This window comes from Coturnix japonica, chromosome W (assembly GCF_054131305.1).
Source record: "Coturnix japonica strain WE chromosome W, WE-NBRP24, whole genome shotgun sequence".
Classification (NCBI taxonomy): Eukaryota; Metazoa; Chordata; class Aves; order Galliformes; family Phasianidae; genus Coturnix; species Coturnix japonica.
In genome coordinates, this window is record NC_140701.1 from 10,301,834 (window position 1) to 10,326,904 (window position 25,071).

Below are 25,071 nucleotides of genomic sequence, written 5' to 3' on the forward strand. Positions count from 1 at the left end.
AAATGACATAATCTGTTGCTGAGCTGGGCCGAGCTCCTGGGACACAGGGAGCTCATAAATGTGGGCAGAGCTGCAGAGAGACAGCTGTGCCCAGGAGCAGCTCTTGTGCACAGCACAACCTGCAGCTGACAGAAGGAGAGGAGAGAAACTGGAGAGAGCTTCCAGGATGTGTGTGGTGTAAGCGGGCTGCGTGCTCTCTGCAGGAGCATTGCTCACAGACCATGACAAGGTAAAGTCTCACTGCAGACCGTGAGCTGCTTTTCATAGAGGGTTAACTTAATTTGGGATATCCCATAGCAGATCTGGATGTAGGCACTGCATGTTTCTTTACTCTGGAAAAAGCCTCCTGCTCCACCTGAGGGCTTCCGTGCTGCAGCATCAGAGCACATCCCTGAGGGCTGCGTGTCCCAGCACGGCTGCAGGCTGTGCAGCCGGGGCTGCAGGCGGGTGCCCAGGGCTGTCCTGCAGAGCAGGGTCCCTGCTGTGCCCCAGGGGCTGTGTGCCGGTTATGGGACTCTGCCGCCTGCCAGGCTCAGCACTCAGCCCTCCCGGGGAGCTGCCCAGGGTGCTGCGGGGAGACGTGTGGGGGGAAGGAGCCCCCCGGCAGGGCTTGTGCTGCCACAGCTGCTGCCTGGGGCAGGGGATCACAGCTCCATTGCACAACAGAATGTTTCTGAGGTCCCTTTGCAAGAGGAGAGCCATGGCAGGGGGTTTCCATTTCCTGTTCTGAGGCAAAGAGGTTTGGAGTCAGAAATCTAAAAGGGGCAATAGGAGTTCTGAGAATTTTTCGTCAATCAGTTGCTTGTTTTGTGAACAGTCACACATTATGTGCTTTCAGTCTCCCCTTTCTCGAAGGATGGAATTATCATCATTTTCTGTAGGCATGAATAATTCACTTATCTTACAAACAGGCAGCATTTTCTAACTGAAACTGAATGCCACAGAAGCTGGGGTAGGGGGATCTAAGAGCACTTGGGGTAAAGATATGAGACATGAAACAGATGAAAATATCCAGGGAGAAGGGATAAGAAAATAAGAGGAAGGTCAGAGCTCCATATGCTGCTTCTGCTTAAGGAATGCTGAAATACATGAAATTAAATGCAAGTAATGGTGCTAAATGTACACTGTTGTAAGAGAATAAAAACATTTCATAGTATAGCAGGAGGAGTGTCTCTGAGAATGGTCTGGACTTGTCATTACCTTCTGCACTCTGAGCAGGACTCCAAGCCCAGGAACAGCAGATGCCCAACAGCAGCTCCATCAGTGAGTTTCTCCTGCTGCCTTTGGCAGACACACGGCAGCTGCAGCTCCTTCACTTCTGGCTCTTCCTGGGCATCCACCTGGCTGCCCTCCTGTGCAATGGCCTCATCAGCACAGCCGTAGCCTGTGACCGCCACCTGCACACCCCCATGTACTTCTTCCTCCTCAACTTGGCCCTCCTCAACCTGGGCTGCATCTCCACCACACTCCCCAAAGCCTTGGCCAACACCCTCTGTGACAACAGGGCCATCTCCTACGCAGGATGTGCTGCACAGATCTTTTTCATTTTCTTCTTCCTCTCAGCAGAGTATTCCCTTCTCACCATCATGTCCTATGACCGCTACATTGCCATCTGCAAGCCCCTGCACTATGGGACCTTGATGGACAGCAGAGCTTGTGCCACCATGGCAGCAGCTGCCTGGGGCACTGGGGTTCTCAATTCCCTGCTGCACACTGCCAGTACGTTTTCACTGCCTCTCTGCCAAGGCAATGTTGTGAACCATCTTTTCTGTGAAATCCCCCAGATTCTCAATCTCTCCTGCTCAGCCTCCTATCTCAGGGAAGTTGTGTTTTTCTTTTTTGGTGTCACTTTAGGCTTTGGGTGCTTTGTTTTCATAGTTGTGTCCTATGTGCATATATTCCTTGCCGTGCTGAGGATGCCTTCTGAGCAGGGACGGCACAAAGCCTTCTCCACATGCCTCCCTCACCTGACCATGGTCTCCCTATTTGTCAGCACTGGCGTTTTTGCCTACCTGAAGCCCCCCTCCATCTCCTTCCCACTCCTGGATCTCATAGTGGCACTTCTGCACGCAGTGGTTCCTCCAACACTGAACCCTATTATCTACAGCATGAGGAACAGGGAGATCAAGCACGCTCTCAGGAAGATGTTGCAATAAGCACTATTCCAGCTTCCATAAAATGCACAACTTCCTCATAGGATTCCCAGTGATGGTTCTTCATGTTTTATGCATCTTTGATTGTTTGATTGTGTGAGATATAGCAATGTGCAAAAAAAAAAAATGTTATTGAACTTATAAATAAAAATGTATTATACTTCTTTCCTACCTAATTTCCATTTTTTTCACTCCAAGAACTCATGTAAACATGTATACAGATTCCCCGAATATGTTATAAGATACCTAAAAAGGTTTCAAAATAGACTTTTACTTAGCTTTTCTTTTTTCCTACTTTGTCTGGATTTGGGGAGGTACAGCCACAGACAGCAGCTCAACGTGCTCTTTTCATTTCTGATCTCTTTACACCACCACAGTGCTCTCAAGTCCTCTCATTTGTGCAGTCCTGAAGGTCTTGTGTGTCTCACGACAGTCCTGTTGCCTCTACAGCAGCAATCCAGGGCTGCAGTCAGTAGCCAGCAATATGAAAAGGTCTGTCAGAGCTGGTCTCCTTGCTGGCACTGCCATAAGAAGAGGGCCCCTTCAGAGCAGGACCAGAGAACTGGAGGGAGGCCTCTTCCAAAGCTGGTGTAAGGAATATACCTCAGGAGCTGTTCCCTGAGAAAACCTCGAGATCTTCTGGTGCTCTTCAGTGTGTGACCAGATCAGATTGAATAGTCCCAAGGAGATCCGTAAGCGTCTCAGGGCAGTGCTGTGGTTTAAAGTTTATGGATTGAGACAAAGATAAAAAGAAAAGGATAATAATTATGACAAATGTATTTATACATATATATTTAGTATATTTTCACACATATACAACATATGCAGTTGCAAACATATATGCACAGATACTAATACATATGCATATCTGTTTGCAAGTCCAGGACTAGTTGCAGGGGTTTTAACAGCCATAGGGTTCACTGTAGGAGCTGAAGTGGCTGTCGGGCTGTTGCAGGAGTTGAAGTGACCTCAGAGTTCATTGCCAGAGCTGGAATCACCACAGGACCTGTGACTAAGTTGGAGCAGCCACTGGGCTCATTGGAGGGGTTGGAGCCACCGCAGGACTGTACTTCCTCCCTTGGGAGGAATTTGTTGCATTTTCTTATTACCATACTTGGAACAGCTACAGGACCCGTAGCAGGAGTGACTGCAGAGCTCATTATGAGGGTGGAGTGACAGCGGGATCTTTCCCAGAGCTTGGAGCAACTGCAGGACATGTAGCAAAACCTTGGAGCTGCTGCAAGGTCTGTGCCAGGAGTTGCAGAGGCTGCAGCACTGTCAGCATGTCCAGCTCTGTGGATCGGGCACACTGCAGTCATGTATGCCTCTTGGGGGTTACCAGTGCCACAGCAGACCTGCCCCCAATATTCTACCAGTTTCTCAGGATCCTGCAGTTGCTCAGAGATGAAGTTCCAAAGCCCTGGGGGTGCCCACCGCTCCAGGCAGCTGCCCAGACCATCCCACACCCCCTGCCATGCAGAGCCTTCTCATCATGGGGCAGATCTCTCAGTGATATTCCTGAATAATTGTTTAACCTCAATCATAGATTCATAGAATCACCAATGTTGGAAAAGGCCTAAAAGATCATCCAGTCCAACCGTTCACCTATTACCTATAGCTCCCACTAAACCTTGTCCCTCAACACAATATCCAGTACACCCCCGGGCTCACAGATGCGACAATGTAAATTGTGTAATTCCTAATCATATCGACAATATTACTTCCAAAACCCAAAGATGACCACAGAGCTGAATGTGCACAAAACTTCACTTTGTCAGCTGCCAATTTTATCGTGGTACAAACTGAGGTCAAACAGCATAGCAAATTAAATACCCTATTCCAGCATCCAAGCACCAAGTAAGGAGCTGTGCAGTGAAGCTTCATGAGAAGACTCAACAAGCTCCACAAATAGGGAAACAATTAGCATCATGGCCTGCACTTTTCCAACTCCCACAAAGCCCTGAGTTATCTCGCTCTGGACAGTTGTGCTGTTATCTCAACCCTTGGAGTCTCACATCAGGCACCGAAATGACAGTGGTTGTTGAACCCAACATGTGGCTCAGCAGCACACAGTGCTTGGTGCACTGCCCCATTCCCTGTGGGATGGGGAAGAGAATTGGCAAAAAAAAGTACAGCTTGGGGTTGTAACAAAGCAATTTACTAAGAGAGATAAAAGGAGAGGAGTAATAGTTATCACTATATATCCGTTGATATGGAATTTATGTAACAACTGATGCGCAAGCACTTGCTCAGCACCACCAGACTGATGCCCAGCTGGACCCTGGGAAGTGAAGAGACTGAGGTGAACTCCCACCTGTTTCAATACAATTTCTGCTTGCTGTCAGCTGATAGAGAACGCCCCTTTGGCCACTTTCAGTCAGCTGTCCTCACTCTGTTCCCTCCCAACTCCATGTGCCCTCCACTGACCATGCATGGCCTTGGCTCCGTACAACACTGCTTAGCAGCAGCTGTAAACACCAGAGTGCTATCAGTGATTTACTCCTAGAACCAAAACACTGCACCATAGCAGGCAGTCTGAAGAAAACAATTCCATCTGAGCTGTAACTCAGATTCCTGCCTGTCCCCCTCCTCTTGTTCTTCTGGATCAGGAAGCAAGGAACAGAATATGCCACTCTCCTCTTTGAGCCCTTTCCATCAGTTCTCAGCTGGCTCCTCTGCCATCCCCAGGCAGAGCTCAGTGCACTCTCATGGACGGCAGCAGCTTTTCCTCATCTTCCTTGTCCATTTGTCATAAAGAGTCTCTATCCCATTTGCTACAGTCCAGAGGCAGGAACCATCCCACCATGTCTCTGTGAGACAAACAAGACCATAGGCATGTAAATGCACAGTGATTTCGAGCTCACTGAGTTAATGTTTGTGGTCTTCTCATTAGTGTAAAGACTCTTCAGAAAGCATCCCTTTCAAGAAGCATGATTAGATTTAGCTTGGCTTGGCCTCTCATCTACAACATGGTACTGGTGTTCAGAAGGTGGCACACAGGAACGAGACCCATTGTGGGGCTCACAGTTGTCCAGCAAGCACTGACACTACCAGGACATGGCTTTCCTGAAGGTCCTCAGCTGCATTTACCAGATGCCTTAAGGTGTGCTGGAGACCCCACAGAAATGCCATTTAAATGAGAGCCCAAAACAAACAAAGGTGCCATCAGTGGCAGAATGTGGGTTTGTCACAGCTTTGGAATGCCTTAAGCTCTGGAATTTTCACTAGACGTATAGAGAAATATCTGTCTCTTCTTTTGGTGTACTCATCCATTTGGTCAGCTGAATAACGCTGCACTCTCAGGTGGCCATTACTCACAGAATCACAGACTCACAGAATCGTAGGGGTTGGAAGGGACCTCTAGAGATCATCGAGTCCAACCCCCCTGCCAAAGCAGGCTCCCTACACCATGTCACACAGGTAGGCGTCCAGGCAGGTCTTAAATATCTCCAGAGAAGGAGACTCCACCACCCCCCTGGGCAGCCGGTTCCAGTGCTCCATCACCTTCACTGTAAAGAAGTTCTTGCACACATTCGTGCGGAACTTCCTATGCTGAAGTTTCATCCCATTACCCCTAGTCCTGTCCCCACGCACTACTGAAAAGAAACCAGCCTCGCCACTATGGCCCCCACACCACAGGTATTTATAAACCTGGATCAAGTCCCATCTCAGCCTTCTTTTTTCAAGGCTAAACAGACCCAGTTCCCTAAGTCTCTCCTCATAGGGGAGATGCTCCAGGCCCTTCACCATCTTAGTGGCCCTCCACTGGACTCTTTCCAAGAGATCCCTGTCTTTTTTGTACTGGGGAGCCCAGAACTGGACACAGTATTCCAGATGAGGCCTCACCAGGGCAGAGTAGAGGGGGGAGGATCACCTCCTTTGACCTGCTGGACACGCTCTTTTTAATGCACCCCAGTATGTCATTGGCTTTTTTGGCTACAAGGGCACACTGCTGGCTCATGGTCAATCTGTCGTCCACCAGGACTCCCAGGTCCCTCTCAGCAGAGCTCCTCTCCAGCAACTCTTCCCCCAGACTGTACTGGTGAATGCAATTATTTCTACCCAGGTGCAAGACTCTACACTTGCTTTTGTTAAACCTCATCCAGTTTCTTACTGCCCAGCTCTCCAGCCTGTCCAGGTCTCGCTGAATGGCAGCACAGCCTTCAGGCGTGTCAGCCAATCCTCCCAACTTTGTGTCATCAGCAAACTTGCTGAGGGTGGTCACTATCCCCTCATCAAGGTCGTTGATGAAGATGTTGAGCAAGACCGGACCCAGTACAGACCCCTGGGGGACGTCGCTAGTTACAGGCCTCCAGCCAGGTTCCGCACTGCAAACGACAACCCTCAGCACTTTGCCAATCAGCCAATTCTCGACCCACTTCACCACCCACTCATCTATCCCATACTTCCTCAGCTTTGTTATAAGGATGTCATGGGGGACAGTATCAAAAGCCTTACTGAAATCAAGGTAGACTACATCTACCGCCCTCCCCCTGTCCACCCAGCTAGTGACATTTTCATAAAAGGCCACCGGGTTGGTCAAGCACGACCTCCCCTTGGTGAACCCATGCTGGGTACTCCTGATAACCTCCTTATCTCCCAGTTGTCTGGAGATGGCATCCAGCACAAGCTGTTCCATCACCTTCCCTGGGACAGAGGTGAGGCTGACCGGCCTATAGTTACCCAGGTCTTCATTCTTGCCCTTTTTGAAGACTGGAGTGACATTGGCCATCCTCCAGTCTTCAGGCACCTCCCCAGTTCTCCAAGACCTCTGATAGATTACAGAGAGCGGCTCAGCAACGACCTCCGCCAGCTCCCTCAGCACCTGCGGATGCACCCCATCAGGTCCCATGGATTGATGGACCTTAATGTTTCCTAGGCACTCACGGACCATCTCCTCCCCGACTAAAGGGAAATCTCCCATTCCCCAGACCTCCAGGGTCCGGGATTCCTGAGGGAGAGCCCTTTCACTAAAGACAGAAGCAAATGGTCCTGCGGGGTTAGGAAAGGGCACAACAGAGCAGTCAGTGAAGAGCACAAGTCAGTGAAGCGCAGCACGAACCATTGATTGCCTGCACAGATGATCTTCTGCAGCCACCTCCATTGATATCTGTGTCCTGAGTGTGGATGGAAAGTGAAGGGAAAGGAGAAGTGGGGGATGGAGGGGCAGGAAGCGCTTCGTGCTGGCGGGAGCAGTTCCGGGCCATGGTGGCATGGCGGCGCCGGGAAGGTGATCGGGGCCGGGAGGAGCGGGCTGTGCGCTGCCAACGGGGTCAGGCCGTGGTGTGGGGCATGGAGTGATGTCGGGGGAGGAGCTGGCGGTGCTGCGGCACGCAGAGGCGATGCGTGTGGTGCCAGCGAGTGCGTGGAGCTGAACGAAGGTGTGTAACATGTCCTTGCTCTGGCTTTCAGTGAGCGGGACGAGTCGGGGCTGCAGTTCTGTGCGGGTGTTTGTTGCTGGGACTGGCTGCCTGAGCAGAATGGGGGCGGCGAGAGGGAGGCTGGACAAGTGGCAGCATCAGGAGCACGGCCCAGTTCTGCTCTGCTGATGGTGCTGCACGTCTGTGGGTCCCCACTGAGGGTCGGTTAGGCAGAGTGGCCCCGTGTGTGTTCCAGCATGGTGTGCGGATGTGGAACGTAATCAGAGTGATTGGATGCAAATGGAGTTGGAGGTATTACAAGGAGAGGCTCTGGATTTGAACGCAGAGAGCAGAGATGGTGTGTCCGAGCAGGCAGGAGTAGTCAGGTGCCCTTTGGAGCCTGCTGTTGTTGGCGCTGAGCTCAGGAGCCCAATCAGCGTGGTGCTGTGTGCTGCGTATGGCAGCGCCAAGAGATTCCCTTGTGGGAGAAGGGGGAGGATGAAGGGGGCCGAGGGCCCTTTGCTCAGGGCCGGCTCCTCTGTGCCCTCTTGCCGGCCGGAGAAAAGGGCTGCCCGCTGGGCACAGGCAGTGCCTTCTGGCTCCCATGCCATGCCCTGTCCTCCAGCCCCCTCTTCATGCCATGTGGAACGCCAGTGCCAGCAGTGCCAGCAGTGCGGCCGCCATGTTAGAACCCTGGCCATGTCACCTTGGTCACCGCTGCCCCACGCAACGCACTCGCCTCTGAGAGCTCCGGCCATTGACAGCAATGTGGGGAGCTAAGAGAGCAAGGCTGGAGGATTCCCAGGATTTAGGTGGGAAGATGGAGTCGGGGACAGCATGGTCGAAGAGAAGGAGGAGGGGGCCCGCCAGGACCATCAGGCGGCAGACAGGCAAGCGAGCCCATTCCCATTGCGCCTGGACCAGCCGCGTGACCACCTCCGTGGAGCCCATGGAGGTGGATCCACCTCCTGATGAGCCCATGGAGGTGGATCTACCTCCAGATGAGCCCATGGAGGTGGATCCACCCGCGGCACAGCTGTCCTGGCACCATACCACCATGCCAGGCCCCACATCCTTACCATCTCAGCTCCGCCATCGCTGGTCTAGGCGCTGGGCTCCTTACCATCCCGCCCCCGGCATTAGCTGGGTGGCTTCGTTTAACATCATCTTCTCCTTTGAGACCTCTGCGGGCCCCCGGATCCATCTTAACCCTATTTCTATTGTGGATTTCAGTGTTTAGTTGCACTGTTAGTAGTAGATTATTGTTAGTGTTTTTTAATTAGGAGTAGGTTATTGTTCATGTTTTAGTGTTAGGTCTAGGTTTCTGTTCCTGTTTTAGAGTTAGGCATAGGTTACTGTTCGTACTTAGAGTTAGGTGGGGTCCTACCAGCAACTGGCAGCAAACAGCACTCACTCGGTAAGCACATGTCTGCTTTCTCACCCAATGACATGAGTGCTGCTCCATGAGTGCGGAGGTCTGTGACATCTCCGAGGGATGGGATTTGCATCTTGTGACTTTTCTGTTGCAGATTGTCGAGGAGCAGAGCGTGAGTGGCTGTGAAATGCAATTGGGCTTCATGGAAACAGCTGTGTCTGGAGCTTCCTGCGTGGCCATTGTAAGGTAGGTGTGCCTTACTGTAAGCATGCTCTGAAGCAGTGTTGGTTAAGCACAGCTCACTCCTCTGTCTTCAACAGATCAGCTTTCTGCACACTTTATTTCTGTGGCTGGCGTTGTAGAGCACAGCAGCAGCAAGACAGCAAACACGTCCACAACCAGGTACGTGAACATGGGAAACTTTAATTCTGTGAATAATACTGGTATTAATATTAATATGGCAGTGGTCACTCGTGTGATGGAGCTCAGGGATAGGTTTATTCTTGTCTGTTAAGCTCTTCCCTTATTTGACATCCACCTGTCCTCTCTTGCTTCTCTTCCCCCCACCTGCAAGTGCAGCAGTACTGAAGGCTGAGGGCTCTTTTCCTTGGCAGGCGGGCAAAGGCAACTGAACTGCAAGTTTGATATCCCTCTTTGTTCTTGGGTCAGTAGGCCCTGGATATCTTCCCAGCACCTCTCTAAGTCAGCCTGGAAATGTTTGCTAGCAGGAAGTAACCCCATCACAGAACCTGAGACTAACGATGCCTTTTTCCCCCCTCACATCAGGCAGCCTCTGTGAGAGCAGTGGAGCAGCAGCTGTCTGCGCTATGGCTGCTGAACTGCATTTCTCACCACCTGAGATCCCTGAGCCCACACTATTGGAGAACGTGCTGTGCTACAGACTCTTGTTTGGAGCCCTTTTCCAGCTCCTGTGTGTGCTGGCCATCATCCTGCCAGTTTCCAAGTCCCCAAAGGCAGTAAGTAGCGCTGTGTGAGATTAATAGGAATGCTCAGGCAGTCAGCTGGGAGGGAACCGTCTGTAGCTGTTGCCTATGGCAGTGTGCCCCGGCACTGCTGAGAGTGCCGCACTTGGTTCTGTCCTTCCTTCCGCACGCCAGCAGCCTTGAGGTGCCAGCTCATCCTATCCTGCAGCTGCTGCTGCGCCCTGTGAGCTGCCAGGCAGAGGGTCCACCCTCCCAGCACGGACCGCCTTGCAAGAGAGGACTTTAGGCTCTGGTTTGCATGGGATTTTTGGGAACTAGACAGAGGTGGAGTTTCTAATGTGCCCTGAGGTCAGGAAGGCAATTTCCAGTGCTGGCCCCCAAAGCTGCTCTGTCAGGTGACTTTTGCTCCCAAAGCAGCTGTCAGCCAGTGTTTAGAAAGCTCCCTGACTGTTTCCCAATTGCTTCTTGCAGGACTCGGAGGGTTTTGAGTCTCAGACTTGGGAGACAGTGAAGAAACCCAAGGCAAGTGCTGCTCAGCTGAGCAAGAAAGCCAAGATGAAAAGCAAAAAGAAACTATAAGGGCTTGAGCAGGAAGGCACAAAGGACAGCAGAATCGCCTGGAATGCTTCCTCAGAGGTGCACCAAAGGCAACGGACTGCGTGGCCTGTTTTTCAGACATGGCCGTGCTTTCCCTTTCGTGGACTGCGGAGAGGAACTAAGGAAGTTTTAGTCATTACCAGTATCCCTCCTATTTGATTTCATATTGAAATGTATTTTGGATGCATTTAGCATCTCTCTATTGCAAATAAAAGCGAAACATACATTTGAATAGTGGTGCTGCCTCTTTCAATAGCTACTCAAAACATGCCTGGCTCGGGCTGGTAATTGCAGGGCCATGAAGTGGTCAGCTTCACGTCCTTCCTGGAAATGGAGCTGCTTGTCCCACGTTTCCGTGTTGGTGTTCCCAACTGGTGGCCTTTCAGCCCAACTGGAACTGCTGGCGACGGACTGTGAGCATCCCCTGCTCTGTGAGGGCTGAGAGAAACGAAAGCAGCGTGGGAGGAAGAAAGGTGTCCCTGCGCCTTGAGCTTGTCTCTCTTCCCTGTTGGCTTTTCCGGCTTCTGATGCACTGTCTGTTGCTGTTTGCACTGGATGCCCAGCTGCAAGTAGGACTCGGAGGTTTTTGTGTTTACTGGCTGTTTCCAGTACTGGCTTCCAGACTTGCTCTTTGAGGTTGTACAGCTGAAGCTTTAGGTGAAGTTTTCATGTGAGACAGGAGACTATGATGCCACCTTCCCTTTAGTTAAAATTGGACCTCAGTGGTGTGGTCTACAGTGAGGCAGAGCCTGCAATTGCCGGTGCTGATTCTCTTTTACTCCTCTGTTCCTTTGCAGCCATCACTACCCATCATTTCCCTCAATGAATTTAGTTGAGATACTGTATATCTAGTGCTTGTTCTTTGAGAATGATGACCGCTTTGTTTGATGTGGGGTTTCTGGCCCTCATTCCTCCAATTAATGCGATAGAACTGACAAGCTTGTTTGTGTTCAGGTTGTTTGTATGCTCTGTTTCTTATTTTCTCCGTATATGCACTGTCCCCATGATTTCCTGTGCATGTGATTAATTCACATGACAATAAACAAAAGAGACACTCTCCATTTCTTAGGAATGATGCTTAGGTTCAGGTACAGATGAGCTTCTTTGTTTTAGAGGCTTCAGGCTTTGGAGACTACCTTGGTTCGAACAGCAGAAGGCATCAGTGTTCACTTCTGAGCAGCACCAATCTACAAACCTGAGTAATAGCTGCTTGTTGCTCTGTTTCTGCAGAGCCTTACAGCTCCCCGTGCACTGATTACAGCCTTTGGAAAGGCAGCCAACTCACTTTCCTTGGGAAGCCACACAGATGTGAACTGTAATAGCCCAGTGACTTTAGAGATGATTGAACAGGACTCTTTGATTAAAGGATACTGTCAGATGCATGTCTGCCCCTCTATTATCTGGTGCTCTGTGTTGGGAGCTTGAAGCTAGCAGATCTTGCTCTGGCATTTTCTGTGTGTCCTTTTCCAGTTGGCAAGCTCTGACTGCTAGAACCCAAGATTCTAAAGCAATATTTAGACTCAAATGCATTTAATGGAAGGGGGCAATCTGTGTGTGTGTGCTTTCTCCAATGAGACTGGTGCTGTTCCCTTGTGTCTTTACCAGATAACTAGACTTTATTTCCCATGGCTGAAATACTACCTGTCATCTCCCCTGAAGGAAACAAGCTTTATACCTTAGGATTCCTTGTTAGTCCAGGTGAAGAGAGCTTTGCCTTCGGTGCCCTGCCTGGATTTTGGTCTTGGTGTAAAGGCTCTGAACATGACATTCTGACTGCTGTTTTGTGGCTTACCTTTGGTCTCGCACGTGATAAGGATGAAAATTTGGCAGAAATACCTTTTCAGTGGTTCAATACATGCTGGTGATTCTGTGATATCTTCTCCTTTTTCTGGTGTGAATAATTGTTGTTTAGTGTTGGTTTTTGTCCTGCTGTTAGAAGGGGGGCGTTTTTTTTCTACAAAGCCTGATTTAGGCACTTAAGCTTATAACGACCTCTGTGGTAACAGGCTGTGTGTGAATTCACACTCATCCAGAAATACATGCAGAGGAAGCAGGGATGGTGCTGCTCAAGTCTTACTAAATGTAGGCTCAGCCTGATATAAATGCATTCCAGCGGAGATACCCAGCACTTACCTATTTTTGCTTTCACATAAATGCCCGAAATGAACTGGGCATCAGCCCGTTGTTAGAAAGCTCCCTGACTGTTTCCAAATTGCTTCTTGCAGGACTCGGAGGGTTCTGAGTCTAAGACTTGGGAGACGGTGAAGAAACCCAAGGCAAGTGCTGCTCAGCTGAGCAAGAAAGCCAAGATGGAAAGCAAAAAGAAATGATAAGGGCTTGAGCAGGAAGGCACAAAGGACAGCAGAATCGCCTGGAATGCTTCCTCAGAGGTGCACCAAAGGCAACGGACTGCGTGGCCTGTTTTTCAGGCATGGCCGTGCTTTCCCTTTCATGGACTGTGGATTGGAACTAAGGAAGTTGGAAGGGAAGGGCTTCCAGTGCATTAGCAGCAAAGAGGTCTTCACCTATTTGGGACTTGATATATGGCAAGAGCTGGAGACACTGCATTCCTTCAGGGTCTGTCTCTTCAGGGCCAGGGGCGGTCTAGTGTTAACCTGAAATATGGCTAGACGGGACTGGAGAGTGAGGTGGTGTCATAGCTAGAGTCTCTGTAAGGCATCTGGAGCTTCCTGATGCCAGCTCACTGCTTGGTTTGTTTGATCACAAATGAGTCAATGGGAGGAGAACCTGCTGTGTTAGGTGCCCCAGGGCTTACAGTGGCTTTGAAGAAAAGGGTTCTGTGGTGGGGCTGCAGGTCTGCCATCCTTTTGCATACACAGACTACCATCCTCAATTGACAAATGCGTTGTGTGCCCAGGTCCGGCAGCAGTACTGTGCTGTGTCTGTTCTCTACCAGAAGCCTAACAGCACATTTGCTGGAACCATCAGTGTGAGAAGGACCGCGTTTGCTTCTCTCCCTTGCTGTTGGTGGATGAGTCAGGTGGGCAGCATGAGGAGAACAGAACAAAGCATGCGAGACAAAAGCATTCCGAAGTTGCTTGGAGATCTCAGGACAAAGAAACATGACAAAAATATCTCACACCAAGAATAAAGACTAATATTGAGCTATGAGTTTCCACAAATGGGGATGGTAGTTGTTTTATTTAATCCTGTCCTCCTGCAGGTTCACTAACATTGGTTCTGTTGCTTTCTTCTGAGAGACGTACAAATACTGAAAGAGTAATGTGTACGTTACCCAAAGTACAGGAGTGCTTCCACTGCCAAGAGCCAGTCAGCAATGAGCCCTGTGTGGTTGTTAACTCAGAGCAGCTTCTCCTCCTGTCTGAGCTGAGGCTGAATGACTTCTTGTTAAGTGGAATTCCTGGATATTCCTGGGGTTTCATCTTGTGTGGGGGAGGTGGGATTGTGCTATGTTTGCTGTTGGTTCCTAACAGCTCAATACCTGTTTTAAAACCTTGATTATTAGCTGAACTTATAGCATGCCTTGAGTAATTACTAGTATCTTACATATTTTATGTTCTGTGTACATATAATCTTTGTTTCAAATTAAAACAAAAGTAACTTTTTAAAAGTCATGCTGCCTCTTTCTGTGTGTTTACTATGAAAGCTGCTGGAGCTCTGTAGAAACACAGGGACATCCCTGGCCTGTTCACGAGAGTGACCCATTTAGGGGAGGCCTTTCAGCTCCTTCGATCTGTGTGAAGGTGGTTAGCTCATACTTTCAGGCATGCGTGTGTCCGTGCTTGACTTGGAAGCAGCAAAATGTCTGCCAGAACACCTCCACCTTCCTGGAAAGAGGAAATGGTGCAATGTCTTAATTAATTTGCCTCTCATGAGGGATGTTGGCTCCAAGAGCCCCCGTGGAGGTAGCAAAATAAAGGCAGTGTTTGTTAATAGGAGCGGGGGATTAGATGGGGATTCAGTCAATTGATAATGGGGATTTCTGTAGGCTCCCTGGCAAGTGTAGCTGTAGCAGGGAGCTGCCTGGCAGTCACTTGGGCTGCAGGAGGAGCGGTGAGCTGGGTGAGCTCTGGCTGGTGTTACTTGGTTCCCTCCCCAGAAGAGGAAAGGAAAGAAAGACTGCGGTAAGTCCTCAAATTCCCAGGCATCTATCTCAAGCAGTTTTTCTGTTCCATTTTTGACTGTTCAAGCAGGTCTCCCTCTCTGACCACTCATCGTCCCGCTCACAGTGCATCCTTGTGCTCCTCCAGTGCAAGCTGCAAGATCCCTTGAGGCAGGCTCAAAAGCAGCTTGTGACCCAAGTTCCAGTTCACATAGTTCAATTAAAACCCTGTTAATCCTGCTCAGACCTAATTGACTTTCATTCTCATACATGTGCTTCTCTGCTTTAGAGATGCTCTCTGCTGATGTTCCCCACTGGCAGCAGCAGAAGAGCCAAGGCTGTCTGTGAAGAGAACCAATACTTCCTTCTTGCTGCTCTGAAAGTTTTGAAGCCAAGATTCTTTCCCAGACTGCTGTAAAGAACATGAAAAGAGCCCTTTGGTGCCTGGGTGCCAGGGAAGGTCAAGGCTCCATGTGGTGATACTTAAGGAGAAAGCAATGAGGCTGTAGGAGGGGAGGAGGTGGTCGCTGCCTCTGTTCATGGAGGTAGTTCTTCCAGGAAGGTGTTCTGTTGCTCACAGTGTGTTCCTGCAGGGATCAAGATGACTGTATTGATTTTGTTTGCTTCTGAATCTCATGAAGCATCGGACTGACTGCAGCGAGGAAGTGGGATGATGAATGGAGAGTGCTGGCGTTTGGATCCCGGCTGCTTGTTTGGTGATGAGGTTGGCTGCCAGGTTTGGTGCTCTGAAAGGATCTGACCCTCCTCATCCTCAGACCAGAAGGGATGATTTGTCTGGGGCCGTCCCATAAGAGATACGGTAGCAAACCAGTGTCGGCTTTGGTGTTTTTGAAACTGCCGGGGACTGCAGGGCAAAGGTCCTGCTCTTCTCCAGTACCTGTAGCTTGTGGCTTTGAGCAGTTCTTCTAAGTTTATGGAGTGGTTTTCTGGCTTTTGTTAAGTGGATCAGAGCAGTCGCTGGTCAAAACGTCCCTTGTTTGGGCTGGCAATTACAAGGTGATTATCCTGTTGGTTTCGCATCTCTTCCTTTAAATTCAACTGCTTTTCCCATCTTTCATTCTTGGTCTTCCCAACTTCACCGCCCACCCCGATCTGTCACCACACATCAGTGCTGTGCAGTCCCCACCTCTGGTGATGTTCACTTCCTTCCCCTCAGCTTGTGGGGTTTCACACGGAGCCTGAAGGCCCTTGTGTGACTCTGGAGCTTTCTGCACCCTGTGTGAACAGCAGCTGGCTGCAGCCAAAGGCCCTCAGACTGCAGCTGAAGCAGAGCCCAGTTGATTCCTGCACGGCCTGGGTCCAACCCACCTGCCAAACACAGAACCATGCTGCTGTGTGAGAGCCTCCAGGCCGGAGAGAAGGATCCCAGCATTAGTCCCCCTGCTTGGCAAACCTAAACCAGCCCTAAGCTCATAACCATGAGTTCCTGATGCTGGCCATGATAATTGCTTGCTGTCACACCCACACTCTTTGCAAGTCTGCCAAGCTCAGTGATTGTAAAATGATAGAATTCCTGAGCTGGATGGTCCCTGCGAGGACCACTGAGTCCAGCTCCTGGCTGCACGCTTCAGTGGCTCCAGGTGGGGATGGCAAAAAGCTGCTTGAGTGAAAAGATCAGAGCAAAGGGCTCTGCTGCGTCTGTCTGCGACTCAAACACCACCATTGTGTTATTCATAGTAATAATTCCTACAAATATAGTTGGAATTTGCAGCGAGCAAAGTGCAGCTCACCTCAGGAACAGAATCAAAGGCTGGCACAGTCTGGAGCACACACCTCTGCCTGTTTTGCTGTTGCCTGGGAAGATTGCAGCTTGATGACGTCCAACAGCAAGGCAGTTCTCCTTCAGCAGGTATCTTCTGAACTCACAAGCACCTCTGCACTACAGAGCGGCCCTGTGTTAAACAAGGATGTCCATCATTCACACTGATTTCAGATCTGACATTCCTCTCCTAGCACCCAGGACCAATGCTTAGTCACTTCCCCGTGAGGAGGAATGACTTAGCATTAGGTAGTAGATGAGAACAGGATTCTTTCCTATGTTGCTCCCTTCAAAGATCAATAACCACATGCCGCACGTGGGTAACAAGAGCCAAACAGGAGCCATTCCATCCCAGACTACACCTGCAGATATCTCCACAAGGTCTGTGTGAAGAGTCTCACAGCTGAAGGTCCTGGGACTGCTCTTCCTCTTTCCAAACACATGGTAGCTGAGGAAAGCTCCCTATTAGCTGAAGAGACCAATTTCAGGACCTTTACTGACTGGAGGAGCCACTGTGGGACACAGGTGTCCTCTCCCACTCACCCTCTCTCCACAGCCGGCCATGGAGCAGCTCTTGAAAAGATGACGGAGCTGTCTAAATCAAAACCTAGCACTGACTACATAAACAAATACATGGACTAGCTGCATGAAGAGCAAGCAGCAGACATTGCAACAGCAAGTCAAATGCAACCTCAAAGATTTACTAACAAAGAGTCAAAATGCTACATTTCCATGGGAAGCCTAGAACAGATTGACTCAGGTGTGACAGTGGCTCCCAAGGCGGTTCTGCTCCACACATTGCTGGTGCACTTGCTAAGACACCTCATCTTTGTCTTTGGACACTGGGAAAAGGGGAAAACATATTTTGCTACTGGTATGTCATTCTTGGGAATGGGAAAGAAAGTGAGTGTGGGACTTGGGTCACATCACTGCAGCCTATGGAGACCCTTTGGGTGTGTAGCTGCCCTGCAGCACAGCACTGCCACTCCGCTGCTCCAACAACACCTACAGCAGCTGTGCACATAAGGATGGCAGATTACAGGGAGTGCCATGCGGGTGCTGCAGGGCTTCATCCCCTAACCCTGCAGTGATATATCAGCAGTGCCCAGCTGGCTTTGCTGCACATTGTTATCACCCGAGAGTCTGAAGACTTGGGGGAAAAGCTCAGCAGCTGCGCAGCTGCCGAGGTTCCATGTCATGCCCTGGCCTGCACACAGCCCGGCTCTCCCCACTCTGCTCTCCCAGTGTTTCCCGCAGCCCCTGTGCTGTGACCAACACAAGTGGGGCTCGGGCCCAACGCCTGCTCACATCCCCAGCATGCAGAAATATCACCCGACAGAATTCCAGCCTACTTGCAACCCCCAGCAGCAGTTCAATCCTTCATTTCTACACTTGTGCTTCGTAACACCAAACCAATAACAACAGGACGAGCATCTATTTGAGTCATTTTATAAAAGTATTTGACTTACAGAGATATTGATACAGTTACCTGAGTATTGGAAATTACAATACAAGGAAATTTCCACAATGAATTTCATACAGTATTTTACCATCCAGTGCTGCTGGATGTTCATGTCCTTGTTCAATAGAGCATATATACACAAACAGTGATGCTGGAAGAAAATGAAGACACCACAAGAATCAGGGGCTGCAGATACCAACAGAACCGAGAGCTGAATTCACAGACAGAGTGCAGCATGTCAGAATGATGCAAACAAGACAATTTTAAAAGGCTTTTCTTTTTCAGGTTTTTTTTTTTTCTTTTTCTGGAATAGAAACACATTAAAATATCAGCTCCCACTGCTTAATCAGATGAAGACATGGCACATTTACTGTGCAGCTTCATATAGGAACACCTGAGCTACCTGGAGTAATAAGGCTTTGTTAATTAGTCCATCAGCAGCTCAGCATCTCATTCAGTTTTTCATGTCATTTTCATAAGGCAAAAATCGAAACAGAAGTTATTTTCATGCTTGAGAATTGGGATTAATTGGCAGCTACATACAAGTATGTATTTGTTATGCAGTATGAATTCACACAGACCAGGTTGCTCAAGCAGTGCTGGGAGCAGTAAAGTCATTCATCTCAGCTGGAAGTCCAGTATTACCTGGGGTAGCAGATGCTGTGGGGTTATCCACAGCATCCACAGGATGTTTCCAAAACATAAAGAACAGCAAAGTGCACCAATGGTTCATAGGAACAACGTTTTATTTCTACAGAACATGCTATAGAAAAAACAAAAGACTTGTTGGCTTACAAAGCAAAACGTGTAAGTAAACATTATTTCAGACTTCAAGAACGTTGCCAATTGAACACACTGGCAGGTTTACTTTCCTGCTTGGACAAATGCAGCGTTTCACAGACTGCTTTTCCCATCTGACTCCTAGTTTGCAGTACATTAAAGTAAGTTCTGGTGCTTGGGATATCCAGCCCCCTTTCCCCATCCAATACAGCAGGAAAGACACAAACACGCCACTTAAATTAAAGAAAGAAAACATGGAGGAAATGGAATCCGAGACTGCAAAAATATATACAAGCATTTGTCTTTTTCCTGAACTAAACATTTCAACCATAACAATATTCAACAGCCGTACCCTATAGAACTAGGGCTAAGGCTATTTCAATTAGAACTACTTTGTGTTTTAAAAATATAGGGCTGAAAGCCTTTTGGGTGATATTTATACATCCACGGCATGTCTAGGTTCCTTATGTGAATCAGAAATCATTATGCAGAACATAAACTAGTTGTCTTAGCTTAATCTTGCATTATCCTGTTTAATTTCATCTCTCCTGTAAATATGTTAGATAACTAGGTTTCACTGTCAGAATTAACATAAACAGAATATTCATAAGGCTTTTTTCTTCTCCTTCTGAGCTGTATACGGTAAAATACCCATCCAGTGTTTTGGAATAGGCAGATCTTCCTCCTAGTAAAACTGTGAAGCAAGGATAGCTTTCACCGCCAGTGAGAAGGTTTATGAAAGTGCTCGGTAGAAATCCAGAGTTTACGTGGATAAAACCTCAGGGTAACATCCATTTACTTACACGCTACTATTGTTAAATAATCCAAGTCAAGTCTACTTTACTATGAAGTGCGCAACAAGCAGAAGAAGCGAAGAACATCACACTGAGTTCACATTCTTCAAGGTGCAAATCGCAGCTATTCCTGCCCAAAACCTTCTGTTTCTTCAGTTGCAAATAACAGCTTTTCCTTCAGCTGCTCATAATTCTTATAGGCTGGAAGGTCCAAGCGATTGAAACTGAAAACAAAGAGAAACCTTAAGTACTGAACAACAGTTTAAACCACCAAAAAATCCATTAGGAACACAGGCATATGAACTGTCCTGTTCAGAAGGAAGACTGCATTTGTACCCTCTAAAACACCTGTATCTTGACATGCATTTGTCTATGAAAGTGAGAGTTAAAGCACAACAAGCACCTGAGCAGCGATAACTTTCCAGAACTGGCAATGTATTTAGTAACAAGTCTCAGCTAATCTCTCTTCTGTATCTGAAACTTAAAATCTGAGCATCTTCACAAAGCACCAGCATAACTGAGAAACTGAGCAGAAGCTACATTTTCTCCAGTCAAGAGGAAGCATGAGCGTGGCTATTTATTTTCATTGCCAAGATCGAGCGTGGTGATAATGAAAGATCAATCCCAAACTCTTTAAAAAAAGGACAACCTTAAGTACTAAAAGTAGCTTTACGTTTTTAGTGGTGTGCAAATCCATGGCGTTTACAATGGAATCAGCTCCACAACAAAACTGCTTTTCAGAAGTTCAACTATTAGTCAGCAGAGCTTACTGCCATAACCCAGTGTTTTGCTTTCACACAGTCTCAGACACTTCCATAACACACCCACTTCCTAAAATCTCAAAGTAGATTTCCATCCATAAGAACAGAACCACAGCAGAGTTTGATCCTTCGTACTTACCAGGTGTGAATTCCAGGTAACCAGTTTTCCTTTCCAACTTTCTCAATGCAAAATTTTTGGGGTCTGTTGCTCCCTGTACAAAAATCAAACAATGAATTCTTAGGTCGAACTGCCCGTGTATACCAGTAGGTAATACATGACAACAGCGCGTGAAAACAAGACTATAACTACTTGCAGAGCACAAAGACATTTGTCTCTCACTACATCCCTCTGAAGAAATCCACGTAGTGAAATGCATAAATATGAAGCGGTTTTCAAAGAAACTCAACCACTGAATCACATCGTTGGTTTGGTACTGAAAAGAATCTCTGGAGTTTACCTAGTCCTTCCACTCTGAGCAAGCAGGGATACCCAGAGCAGGCTGCCCTGCCAGGACCACGTCCAAACCATGGATCAAGTCACTGATGCAAGGCGTGTTCACATTCCCTCCATTCATTTTTCTGTCACAGCTCTACCAATATGCAAGACTCAGAAAAGATTCCACATAGATTCATTAAAAATACACTTAAAAACACAGTTTGGTCCTTATTAAGAAAAAAGGAAATAACATGAGCATAAAATGCATTAAAGAGGGCTCATTACCCGTGAGGTCAGCAAATCCTCCCACTGGTAATCTGCACATTCCAGTAACGAACTGTAGAAGTCTCATTCTCTTCTCGTTATCTATTTCTTTCACAAACTGAAAGATAATAATTAACACTGATGTAAAGTTTAATATTTATGTGATCACTTCCCCATCACCCCTAGGACAGCTGGATTAGCAGTTATCATTTACATTTACATGCTACTTATCTGTTGAGTAATTCTGACTGTTGCTCACTAAGCTGTAGCTGTGTTCTTGTGAGGAAAAAAGAAGTCTACAAACCTGCCAGATCCACAGTATCTTTCTGCTGGTTCTGGTATCATGCTGGTAGATGGTATTGCCTCTGCCAGTCATTCAGATCAATTTCTTGCATTCCGCATGGGAGCACCTTTAGGGAAGAAAAAGGATCATGAACATGGAAACTACAAGCTACTACTTTGCTTCTACAGCAAGACTATTGTACTTAAATACTACTGTACTTCAAAGACCCGCAATCACAGTACGCTTGGTTTTAATATTAAACTCTTAAACTTCCACAGCAAATAACATCCGTTCACAAAGAAAATGTAGAGTGGCAACAAAGGAGATACCCCAGTCGTGAAAATGAATGTACTTAGACATATAAACCATACTTTCTCATTGCCTAACTGTACCATTCTGTGCTAGAAATACGATGTTCTGCTGCAGAGTATAATTTGCAGAGACCAAAAGCAGCTAAAACCTGCTCCACTCTGTAATTTGACCATCTGCTGATATTTGGTTCTTATCTCCCTTGCTTTCCAATTGCTCACTCTTTAGACACACGCAAATCACATGGTCAAGGATTACAAAAACACTGTTAGCCAAAAAAAATTATGCTGGCAGAATCTTAACCTTAGAAACGTGTAATTTGGTTGCAAAGAAGAAAGTGAAGATGAACACAGTAACCAAATACTAACTGATACATAAGGCTTCTCTCACACATCCTGAAAACAGAACCACCAGCCTCAATGAACTCTGCTCTTCAGACACTGACTGAAATTCAAGTATTACATGTAGCCGCCTGAATCTGGCAATAGTCAAAGAATCCTCTACCTCCAGCTCCTTAGCATCAAAGGACCGCTGTGGCAGAATTTCACTGAAGCCTTCAAAAAAAGCTTGTGTCTGTTCCTCTACGCCTCAGGAAAGTCTCCATTCTGCTACCAGCCTGGAAAAGATACAGAAGGATCATTTAAAATGGGCTACGCTAACCCAAGTTCATCTTTGTTAGTTTGTTTTGAAACGAAGCGTAAGCTGTGTTAAGAAAAATGCTGGAAAGTTCTGGGGATAGAGCACTGTATAACTGTACTCTAATTTTATTTACAACCTTCAATCTGTGCAAACAATTTTAAGTTAAAACGCTATGTTTCCAACCACTCGACTATGGAAATCTTTCCAGATGACTCGTGACAAAAGCAACTGCTTCAGCGCACACTTACAGTAAAGCACACCTACCTTGTGCTGGCCACGCAGGAAGCACGTGACGCAGCTCCAGACTGCTTTCCTGAGGCCCAGCTTCATTTCACGGCCACTCACTCTCTGCTGCTGGACATTCTGCAACGGAAAAGCCACCAGATGCAAATCCCATCCCTTGCAGATGGCATCAGACCTCCGCTCTCATGGCAGTCGCACTCACGGCTCCGGGGGAGAAAGCAGACGTGTGCTTACCGAGCGAGCGCTGTTTGCTGCCAGCTGCTGGTAGGAACCCACGCCTAACCCTACAGTACCAACAGTAACCTATGCCTAACTCTACTATGGGAACAATCAACTACTCCTAACACTACAGCACGAACAGGAACCTACTCCTAACAGGAAAACACCAACAATACCTACTCCTAACACTAAAACATGAACAATAACCTACGCCTAACTCAAGAACATGAACAACTTACCTACACCTAACTAAAACTAAACTAAACACTAAAACCAACAAGAATAACTGGAACGGGGACAAAGAGAGTAAAGATGGGACTGGGTGCCCACAGAACGTGGCTGCAGAAGAGGCCCAAAGGAGGAGCAGATGTTACAAAAATGCCACCCAGCTAATGCCGGGGGCGGGGGCCGCACAGTGGGTAAGGAGCTCAGCGCCTGGACCAGCCACGGTGGAGCTGCAATGGTGCCAACGCAGGGCCTGGCACGGTGGTGTGGTGCCAGGCCAGCTATGCTGCGGGTGGATCCACCTCCATGGGCTCCTCTGCAGGTGGATCCACCTCCATTGGCTCATCCAGAGGCGGATCCACCTCCATTGGCTCCACATGGGTGGTGGTCACCAGGCTGGTGCAGGCATGATGAAAAATGGCTCTCTTACCCCTCCTCTGCCTGATGGTCAAGGTGGGCCCCCTCCTCCTCTTCGGTTCTGGGGCCTCCAGCTCCATCCTCCCGCCTGAAACAGGGAAAACTTCCACCCTCGCCCTCTTCGCTGCTGACATGGCTGTTACATGTCACAGCTGTCAGATGTGAGTGCACTGCGCGCGGCAGCGGTGACCAAGGTGACGTGGAGAGGGTTCTAAAATGGCGGCTGAACTGCTGGCACTGGCGTTCCACATAGGATGAGGAGGGGGCTAGAGGGCAGGGCACGGCACGGGAGCTAAAAGGCGCTCCCTGTGCCCAGCAGGCAGCCCTTCTCTCCAGCCAGCAAAAGGGCACAGAAGAGCCGGCCCTGAGAAAAGGGCCGTCGGCCTCCTTCACCCTCCCCCTCCTTCCACAAGGGAATCCCCCCTTGGGGCTGGGGCACGCAGCACACAGCAGCACACTCAGGGATCTCCTGAAGTCAGTACCAACAACAGCAGGCTCCAAAGGGGACCTAACTACGCCTGCCTGCTGCTACACAGAATCCTGGCTTCCATTTCAGCACCCAGCGCCTCTTCCTGCAGGTCACTTCTGGGCATTCAAACATCACCTACAATAAATACGACCAACTGAGTTCTGAACAAAAGCTTCAGAGTCTCTGAGGGAAGACCTCATTCCCTATGAGCTTCCTCCACAAGGCTGCTTGTTACTCGCCTGGCTTAGAAAGCCCTTGCATTCAACAACCCCAAAATCACACCCCCACTGCTCGCCAGAGCATCTCAGGCAGCCTTGCTGGCAAAGACGGGCTAGGGAAGTATTGCAGGACTCAACTTCCATCTCCTCCTGCCACGAAGCAGGCAGCCGGCAGCCGGGAGCAGGGAGGCAGCATCTGGGACACAGAGCTATCAGCAGAACAGCTGTGGGAGGCTCACACCGAGCCCAGCAACACTTCAGCTGCACCGAGGGGACAGGCACACGCTGGTGCTGTGGCTCCGTGCCCAGGGGCGCAGCTGCCGCAGGGCCAGCCTACATCAGCCCGGGCAGCTTCTGCCAGCTCCCACACAGCTTCTCCCCTTTGCACTTTCTCGTGCCAGGGAAAACCAGGCCAACAGGCAGAGACCTGGTGCGGGACGCAGACTGCCCACCAAGGCCACCCAGTCCAACTGCTGGCCCCGCACAGGAACACCCAAATGCAAACCCCAGCTCCCAGAGCATTGTTCAAATGCTCCTGCAGCTCTGGCAGCTCGCTGCTGGCATCACCGCCCTGGGCAGTGCTTCCACTGCCCTTGCTCCTGCCACAAGACACCAACGTCTGCTTCTAATGCGGCTCCATGATGGGACCCTGTTTGCAATAGAAAAACACACGGAGGCTGCCAGCCACTGCAACACGCGCTGTGAAACCCCTGGCACTGCTGAGTCCGAAGAGCAGATGAGAGAAGCATCTGCCTGCGATGGACGGGCTGCGGAGGGATTGAATCCTGCCTTCGAATCGGGACACCGCAGAGCCTCCCTGGGGACCCAAAGACTTATGGCAGCGCCAACACAGCAGGCAGAAACGCAACATGCTCCTGACTGCCCGCACTGTTAAAAAGCTCCCTCTCCCTCCCTCCGCCCTATGACGGCAGCCCTTCAAAGCAACCAACACAACCACGCCAAACCGCAGCCCGGACTCGTCCCGCTCACTGCAATCCAGACCCACTCCATCCGTACAAACCTTCATCCATGCCGTTTCTTAACCGGGCCTCGGCGCCACCCGGATCTTACAGCCAGCGAGCGGCTGGCAAACAAACGGCCGTCTTCCTCTTCCTGCCGCACAGCCCAGCATGGTCGGAGCCGCACCACACGATCCGGGCTGGGGCCGGCTCAGGCTCTGCCTCCAGGCTTTTGGGGCCGGCCGGGTGACTCCGCAGCACAGCGAGACCGTGGAGCTGCCCGGGAGCTGCCTCTGGGTG

General features: G+C 49.1%; 1 pseudogene; it reads right to left on the bottom strand.

Annotated features, from left to right (window-relative positions):
• Positions 1-22,718: 22,718 nt before the first annotated feature.
• LOC146754500 (uncharacterized) lies at positions 22,719-24,334 on the bottom strand (annotated as a pseudogene).
• Between the last annotated feature and the right edge of the window lie 737 nt (positions 24,335-25,071).